The sequence below is a fragment of the Candoia aspera genome, chromosome 9, assembly GCF_035149785.1.
Source record: "Candoia aspera isolate rCanAsp1 chromosome 9, rCanAsp1.hap2, whole genome shotgun sequence".
NCBI classification, from domain to species: Eukaryota; Metazoa; Chordata; class Lepidosauria; order Squamata; family Boidae; genus Candoia; species Candoia aspera.
In genome coordinates, this window is record NC_086161.1 from 23,878,582 (window position 1) to 23,888,274 (window position 9,693).

Sequence of the window (9,693 nt, forward strand, 5' to 3'; positions counted from 1 at the left end):
GTATCCTGTTCCCTGTTTGTGAAGGGCGATGATCTCTCCTCTTACCTTTCTGGACCATTCTTTGACTTAGTCGTACTGTGTTTCTAACATGCAGTCAAACAGGACGGTCAGCAAACCCCTGGCCACTTCAGCTATTTCATGTGCTCCGGCTCAAGCACCCCTGGTGCAACTAATGAGCCCTTGATTAGTTGCATCAGGTGTGCTTAGAACAACGTGTGTTTTGCATACTGTATGTGTGCTGTTGTGACAGTATTCAGGGGGTTGAATAATTTTGAGACTGGAGAAGTCATGATCAGTTGCATTTCCAGTTGAATTTGGGGAGACCACTTGAAGCATTCGTTGTGTTGAGCTGTTTCAATTGCTTTTGTTTGATTTGTTCATTGCAAACAGCTGAAAGACTGTACGTTTTGACCATCAACCTGATTTGCAAGGGGGGTTGCATAATTTCGATTACAACTGTATAGCATCAGAATAACAGCATTGGAATTAATGAGTAGAAATGCTGATTCTCCTATGGCATCTCACACGGTCAGTGTTTCTCAACCTTGGCAACTTTAAGATGTGTTAAAGTTGACTGGCTAGGGAATTCTGGGAGTTGAAGTCCATACATCTTAAAGTTGTCATGGTTGAGAAGCACTGCACTAGGTGTTGGGTCAAAGGCTGCCTTCCCATAGAGACCCTTCCTCAGCCAGAGTTCTTTCCTGCCAAGCGATGCAGCCCCCAAAAATAGCTGGACCTGAACCCGTTTATTACTCACCAGACACATTAGCTCGAATTACCCAGTCAACCATTTCCCCTGCAGATGCCTCGTATGTAATGTATTTATGATATTTGGAGGACCTGCCTCTTGCCTTTCTCGATCGTTCTGAGTGACATGGCTCCAGCATCCAAAAGGAGTGGTCAATAGGGAGGCTGGCATAGGAGCCCCCCACCCCGTTGGAATTAATGTTAAATGTTCTGAAAAATCAGCCTTTCCATGTTTTAAGTGTATGATAACTTGAGAGGTCTCAGAGGCAGCGTACTCCGTGAACCCAGCTGGTGTGGTTAGTTGATGATTCCCAAGTTGCATTCATGCAAGCAGCTTAACTTAGTTATCGACAGTCCATTTCGGGAGCGTGTGGAGGACCTTGCAGCATAAACTCATCAAACAGCGTGGGCTCACTAAGCCACAAAGCTAACTACACTTAAAAATAACCAAGTTGAGCCGTTTGTGCCAAGGTAGCCGTTAAGTCTTTAACTGTCTTGATCAAGTCTGTTGTGCAAACCCAGAAAATTGGATCGAGTAGATCTTGAGCCAGCTGTCCGTCCGTCTGTCTGTCTATCAGCTAATTTATATGGCTGCCCATCTCACAAGAAGTGACTCTGGGTGCCGTACAATTAAATAAAACAGTAACTATATCAAAACAGTCACTATTAAAAAATATAAAACAATCATCATTAATCTCGGTCAAGAGTTTTCACCAAGATGTGGACAATATTCTTGTTCCGCATCTTCTGTTCAATTTGTGTGTCCTCAGCAAGATTTAGCAGCAAATAAGAGGGCAACTCAAATTCTTGTTGAGCCACCAGAACTTGGTGCTTTTAAAAGGTTTTTTTCATGTCCTTTTTTCAGTGTTTGTTAACCATGACATCTTCGTTTCAAAAGACAAAACATGTCACAGGAGGTTATTTTCAGTATCCCTCCTGGAATTTTTCAGCTTCTAGCCTTTTCCCAAATTTTCATAGATCCGGATGAGACAGAACGGGTTATTCCCCTGCTATATCATCAAGGTGCCTAGTTCTTTGAAAAATTAAAAACGAACTGTTAGGACTTGTTGTGCCAGGGATAAGTGTGGGCCAGTGAGATCTGTGCCCACCGAATGGGGGAGAATAAGATCCTGGTGATGAGGAATTTTGCTCTTCCCCCCCTTCCTGCCCTGGCGTGTCCGTCACTGGTCAAGGTTTATTGATTTAGAGGCAATGACAAAGCATTTTAAATTATGAGAATGGCGTAAATTATAGAAAGCAAAGCGAAGAGGGAGATGCAGGCTATAATTTATTCTGAACGGCATCTTTGGCAGGTTTTCCAGACAAAGCTCCCGGCATTGTTCAGTTGTATGTTGGAACCGTCTCGTTCCATGTCAGGGAAGGCGCTGAGCTGACACTGGTTTTAAGGATGGGAATGGGGGCAGGGGGTCTCTGACACGACTCCCCCGCATTAAGAAAAAACGCGGGGGTTGCCATTCTGGTGATCTTGTCAGCGGAAGGCCTTCTGCAGCCCGTCAGGGGCTGATGTGACTGCCCAGGCTGGGCGTAGGACAAGGAGTCAGTGCAAGCAATTGTTTATCTGGCAAAACAGATTTCAGCCATGTGTGAACTGTTCATTGTGATATGTAATCATGGGTGTATAGTAGAGCTCCCTAGCCTTTTGGGGGCGGTAAGCAGGCAGGCTGAAACCATGTTTTGCAAACCCTACATGGGTTCCCACAGAGTCAGAATGCAAATATCCCACATCTCTGCTTCATGGTTTATGAAGAAGGAAGCCCAGCCTGGCTGAGGCTTCTGTGGATTGTTGTCCAGGTTAGACTGGGGGTTTGGACTGGGGGGGTTGTACATATAAAGACACCAATAAATGGAGGACACTCCAAAAGTCCAGGGTGCAAACCTGGGCAAGCTGGAATGTGCCAACCCATCTGGTTTCCATGGAGAGAGATTTCATAGACAAGGCCCCATTGCCCTCAGCCTTCCATAACTAAGAAATAGCTGAGATAACCATGGAAATGTTGTGGGATGGAGTTATGATGACACAGTTATGGCCACCACCTTGCCTTTTTTTACTGCCCTGCTGACGTCCCTGGAAGGCCATCTTGATCTTGAGAAGGAATGGGCAGTCGAAGCCATTGACTCCCTTACCTTCCCAAGAACTCTTAATCCCACCTTGTGTCTGTTTTAGGCCTTGACGACAGTGTGGCCATGTGCTGCAAGGAGCTTCTGCCCCTTGATGCTTCTGTGTTTCCCAATATTGTAAGGGATGCTGGGTAGACGCTGAGCCTGAAATACCCAGCAAACTGTTAGAAGATAAGCTTGTTTGTTCTTCACAGCCTTTTCCTGGTGCTTTGGAAACGTTGCTCCACACTATCTTGGGGGGTTTGGTGTTGGGACAACCCCTGGCAGACGCTGAGCTGTCTGCATGTGAAGGACAAAGGCCACCTCAGAGGCTGAGCAGCTGCTTTCCTTGCACGTGACACAGTTGTATTTCTAATGGAGGTTTTGGGTGTGTCATGGATAATTGTGCAACTTGGTCTAGCGGTTAAAGCTGCAGGCTAGAATCCAGGCGACTGAGAGTTCTAGTCCCGCCTTAGGCACAGAAGCCGGCTGGGCGACCCTGGGCCAGTCCCTCTCTCTCAGCCCAAGAGCCAATCAGGCGTGGTATGAGAGTTCTAGTCCCGCCTTAGGCATGAAAGCCGGCTGGGTGACCCTGGGCCAGTCCCTCTCTCTCAGCCCAACCCACCTCACAGGGATGTTGTTGTGGGGAAAACAGGAAGAGGAAGGAGGATTAGGGATGTTCGCCGCCTTGAGTTATTTATAAAAATAATAAAGGTGGGATTAAAAAAAATCTAAAAAAAAAAGGCAGGGAACCCACCTTGGTTTTCTCTTTGCAGGCTGACTCCTTGCTTTTAACTCCTGTGATGACCCTGAATGATGATTTCGCAGTTGCATGCAAATGATTGCACAGTGATTTTGTGGCCACCAGTTTGGCCTTTCCTTTGCAAAAATTGGGGTTCCCCAGATACATTTTGCAATGGCTTTTGCCTAATTTTTTGCTTCTTACCCACTTACCTACTCTATCTGGAGAGCAAGGAAGAGTCTTCGGCCAGATTTGGAATGAGGCCCAATTGAAACCAGTTCCTTACTTTCCCTGTCTTTCCCTGTAAACCAGTTGACCTCTCCCCAACTTATGGAGCTGTTGAGGGGAGGGCGAGGCCACGCAACTGTGGTGGGAAGATGGGATGACCTGGGGCTGCAGGGGTCTTACGACATCATCATGTGGATGACAAATGACATCATTTGCATTGTTTTCCCGTCAATGCTACAAAGCCAGGGATACGCTTTGTCCCTCCACAGATGCCAGGCACAGGAACCCAAGGGGGTGGCAAGTTACCTGCTGCTTCCATATGGCCCTTTCACATAGGGAGGACTCTGGGCGTGGACAGCTGCTCCTCTGCTATGGCCCAGTGGTGCTGTTTCCTCCCCAGCACCTCATAAGGTGTCTTGGATCGCCAGGAACTGCTGATTGGATAACTACATTTTTCTAGTCTATTTGGTCTTACCTGGCAAGCCTGGGCTTTTAATGAGGTAGGGAAGAAATGATCACAGGATACAGTATTAAACCATGGTTTATTGAGCAACTACAGTTGGCTCGGTTCATCCCACATACTAAGCCACATTATGTATGCATTTTTTAAGGATCTTGCCTGCTGTCCTTTGTGAGCCCAAAAGTGTTTACTGTATAAAGCATTTAAAAAGCACAATTTTTTTCCAAGTAATTGTGTTATTGCAATTTAAGATGTGAGTAATACATTATAAAATACAGATGTGAGCTGGGTCCAGTGGTATTTTTGCAGTATAAACTAGAAATCGTTAAAAGCACAAATGGAATTAAAAACATCAGGATAAAAATCCACCCACAGCACTAACCTCTTGACATAAAGGCTGGATTTGCAGAACATGCAGAATCCAAAGCCAGACCCTGATCGGACTCAGGGCCGTGTGCAGAATAAGGAGGAGGCCATGCACAGTTCCTCTGTCTGCATCTCGGGGAAGTGATTCAGGCCCCCAGCCCAGCCACCACCACGGCCTCCTTCCTCTTTCCCTCCTGGGGAGCTGAGACGGCTCCTGTTGGGGAGATGGATGTTGTCGCTCGTCAATGGAGAGCAGATGACAGATGAAGCGCCAGGACAAAGGCAAAGCCGGGGAGAGGCCTGGAGCAGGAGGAAGGATGGGCAAATCTGCAGAACAAAAAGCTAAGGCCACTTAAGCTTTCAGCAAGGCTCCTTCCCCCGGCCACACACCCCTGTGTAACAGTGCTCTGGCCTGGCCGATACGCTTATGTTATTGTTATCCACCAAGGAATAGCCCAGTAGAAAGGACAAAGAAAAGGAATTGCTTCTTGGACTGGGGTCTTTGCAATTTGTGTTATCTAAGCAGCATCGTAAGATAGAATGTGTCTAGCAAAGTGGGTTTTTTCCCCCCTAAACCCACAGATGATTCTGTATAGCCCAAACATTCGGCTGTTGTAAAACTGTGTTTAATCTGTTAGTTATTCTGCCTAATGTGCCAATCACTACAGGGGTGACTTCGTAAGATCTTTTCCCCAATCTGTTACTACTATTTATTATTATTGTTATTATCGACAAGTGCATCATCCAGAAGGCTTCTTCTTTGGCGAGTTGCATCAGCTTTTCTCCTAGCTAAGAAGCCGTTTCCCTCTGAACCCTGAATCTGGGCATCCCTTTTCAGGAATAGGAAGGGTTGGACCTTACAAAGCAGGAGTAGATCATCATTTTGTGCATTTTTGGGGAGGAGGAGGAAGACACAGTGGGCTTAGCAGGTGTGCATGTTTCCTTGGAATTTGGAAGGGTTTAGCTAATAAATATGGGGCTGAAGTTAAAGGCAATCTCCCGAGCCATAGGAGCAGAGATTTGGGACAAATCAGTGAGTGGGTCTCCCTTTGTCTCTGACTTTTGAATATGTGGGTGATTCCAGGTGGGGCAGGATGCATGATTTGCAGCAGAAGGGGGTCTGTGCAGAAATAATTCCCATTGGGTCAGTTTGTGTGCTGTGCTTGTTTGTTGTAATTTGTGGGTCAGCAGGCTCTGCAAATCCAGCCATCAGCTTAGCATCTTGGGTGAACTGGGCTGTCAGGTTAAACTGCAGTATAATATAGTTTCTTTCGTTGGGCATTGTGTGTATTGTAGAGACAGTCATTGTGGTGTTGTTAATTTGAGTTAGATGTGTTATCTAAGTGTTTTCAGTGGGGATTAGACTAAGATAAGTAACTCTAAAATTGCACCTGAAATGGTGTTTAGGGTGATACTCATCCTTTCCTTTAATTTGAGTTCAGCCCATCCAGAATCTGAATTTTGGAAAGAGGCCCTGCTGCTTCTTTCAGCATTCATAGTGCTAATTGGAGAAGCAGCAAGCAAACCCCAGAACAAATGTCAGGATTCTCCCTAAGACATCCAGAAAAGGGAAGAGATTTTTCTGGGAACTGTATCTTCTTTTACAGGTCTCTTGGGAGAGTGGAGTTGTGTTTTGAAGGAAGTAGGAGAATGTAGAATTTTGTCCAAGGTTTTTTTTTTTTTGCAAGCTCTGATGCTCCCCTCGTCCACCAGATGCAAGAGGACAGGTTTGGCAAATGCTTCAGTGGTTACAGGGTTGGGGATTATGGAGCTGAAGGCCAACCCATTTGGAGGAGGAGAACCAAACTGGAGAAGGAAGGGTGGTTTATTGTAATCCAGGAATAAACATCTGGATCGACCAAGAGTCTTTGCCTGGGAAAACTCATTCTCCTATGCAAATGTCTTATACAGCTGCTAGCTGTTTTTATTATTTATTTATTTCCTATCCTGCATTTATTATTTTTATAAATTCAAGGCGGCGAAGATACCTAATACTCCTTCCTCTTCCTCTTTTCCCCACAACAACCACCCTGTGAGGTGGGTTGGGCTGAGAGAGAGGGACTGGCCCAGGGTCACCCAGCTGGCTTCCGTGCCACAGGCGGGACTCGAACTCACCGTCTCCTGGATTCTAGCCTGTTGCCTTAACCACTAGCCCAAACTGTTATGTTGGTTGCTCAGCCAGCCAGCTGTTTAGACTGGATTTGGTATTTTTATCCACCTATCAAGTCCTTCCCAAGGATCTGGGATAGACAGATGTTGTTTGATGGTATTAAAGGTATCATTTTTATGATGATTGATTGCACAGTCATCAACATCATCATCATCATCAAGCCAGTTTGGTTTAGTGGTCAAGGCTCCAGGCTAGAAACCGGAGACGGTGAGTTCCAGTCCCGCCTTAGGCGTGGAAGCCGGCTGGGTCACTGCGGGCCAGTCCCCCTCTCTCGGCCCGCGATGTCAGGCTCTGCACAAGCTGATCAGGTAATTCCTGTTGCAACCAACGGATTCACATTCAGGTGATCCAAAAAAGTGGACCCTGCACCTGTGGGAAAAATGTTAGAAAGGGGAAATAATAATAATAATAATAATAATAATAATAATAATAATAATAATAATTGCTATTGACTTGTGTCCTCCAGTGAAAAACTCATGCATAGCTCTTGTGCCTCTCCTTTTTTGCCAGCTAAGGCAGTTCTTGCTTTGAAGATTGGGGAAGTGATGCTCAGCTCCTCTCCTGATGCCAGCGTTTTAGCAGCATGCCTCGCGTGTGGTGTGTGCGCATGAGAGGTGGAGAGAGCAGAGGGTGGAGGCTACGCTGGTGACGTGTTTCCGGTGACATGAGTGTCAACAGTAGCTTAAGTAAAAAGACGCTTGCATGCTCTCTGAGCTGGGCATTTTTTCTAGTTTCCAGTTTGACCCACCAGCTGGGCCTCAGGCTACCTTCCTGAGCCTCTTAGGAAGGGTGGCCTAGAAATACAGGGACCACCACGTCCTTCATTACAAAGGACAGTCCTTTATTTCAGAAAGCTGCCCTTTAGATTTATTTAATTTAATTCTTTGTTTTCTTGGTTTTGCTCTTGAATTTCCCTTTGTCAAGCAAAGTTATAAACAATTTTTAAAAAATCCCGATGAACCTCTTTCAGATTTGCCCCTTTTTCAGGTTTATCCTTCCTTTTTTCCAAGAAAATGGGGTCACTGTACATAGAAACAGAATGATGATCATCCTCATCCTCATATTTTCTGCTGTCCGATCAGGTTTATTTATTATATTTATTTATTAAGCCAATTTATATGGCTGCCCATCTGTCCAAGAAACTCTGGGCAGCAACAAGGAAAGACCCAAGCATTCCATTAAAGCCAAATAAAAGGACACTGAGGCTCAGTGAAGCCATAAGACCACTCAAGCCCCCAGACTGATTTCCTGCCTACCTCTGCCAGATAGGCAGAGGTTCCCTTCTAGGCTCTGTAGATTGGGAGCATGGGGGGGAAGTTGTCTGCTTTCACATCGTGCTGCAAGGCGTTGTCCAGAGGGCCCTGCGTTGTGCTCCTTCCAATGGGAACTTCAGAGAGCTGGTCCCTGCTTAGCAGCTCCGGTGACTGCAAGATTTGGTCTGCTCAAAGAGGAGGAAAACAGGGAGCAGCATTTCCTACAAGAGGGCCCAGGCCATGATCCTAGGAGGACCAGGGAGACTTCCTTGTGGCCTGCAAGCCACATTCTCTTTCGGGAGACAAAGCTGCCTTTATGGTTGTGTGTATGCAATTGGGGTGGGGGGGCAAGGATGCCCTTGGCTGGCGAGTTAGCTGATGGCAGCCGTGCTGTTCATTTTTACCTCGTCTCAAATTGATGTTAAACGTTAGTAATATTATTCCTCACCTATTTATTGATTTCGTGGCTTTTTGATCCCAAGAATTAATTAAAAGCAATCCTCAAAGTGGGGTACAGTTCGGGTGAAACACGTCGGTTGCTTAAATTTGGGTTTTTGACCTGGGTCAGACTAGATGGCCTCATGTGAACTCTTCCACTTTTGAGGCTGGGTTGGTGCAGCTAAGTTGGGTGACAACGGATCTGAGTAACTTGCAGTTCAGTGTGCTGTAGGAAATCCAGCCTTTATGAACCAGGCCTTCCTATGAAAGTCTTCCAGGGTTGCATTTGGGTGATGCAGCCCATGTGTTATTAATCCTTGGTTAGGGATGTTGTGTGAACCCAGACAGCTTAGTTCCACTGTTGTTCCTGCATTACAGGGGGCAGACAAGCAGCAGGCATGCCTCAGGCCCACTAGTGGTGGTGTGTGCCCCATGTGTCTCCCTTCCACCCCCACCCCCACCAAGCTATCTCATCATCCCATTCAACTGCCAATCCAGTTGGCTTCTGTACATGGAATTTGGACTGGGAGGACCCCATTTTTATTTTTATTTATTTATTTATTAGATTTATATTACCGCCCCTCTCCCCCAATGCTGGACTCTGGGTGGTTTACAATAAAAAAGATAATAAAAACGTCTAAGCCTCAGTCACAGTTTTAAAAACATAAATAAGATAATAAACTTATTTTTTCATGGGCTTCTGGCCTCCAGAACCTCTTATCTGGCTCTGATGCCCCCAAAGGCACCCCCTCTTCCTGGAAGCATCTAGGCCAGGCTACCAAAAGAACCAGTGGAGCCTCCTGGCCATAAATGTGCCTTGTTGTGCTAGTTGTGAGACCCGGCAGGAAGTGCACAGCTGAGACAGCTGCCTTGCTGGGGCATTGTGATATTATTAGTGCTTCTTTTCCCCTCTTCTCCTGGCTCTCCTTTTGGAAAACAATGTGTTTGCGGATGCGGCGCTGGCCTTACACTTCTGTGTTTCCTGCTTTAGGGGTTTTGCAAATAATGAGTCTGTGTCTTGTGGACACCTGTGGATAATAGAGGCCAGACAGAAGAACTCCGAGGAATTGCACCGAGAATGTTTTGCGTGCTGCAGAACCAGGGAGGCCCGTAGAAAGGCGATTCATCATTTTAGAACTTTGCCTTTTTAACCTTAAAAATAAGTTTCTGG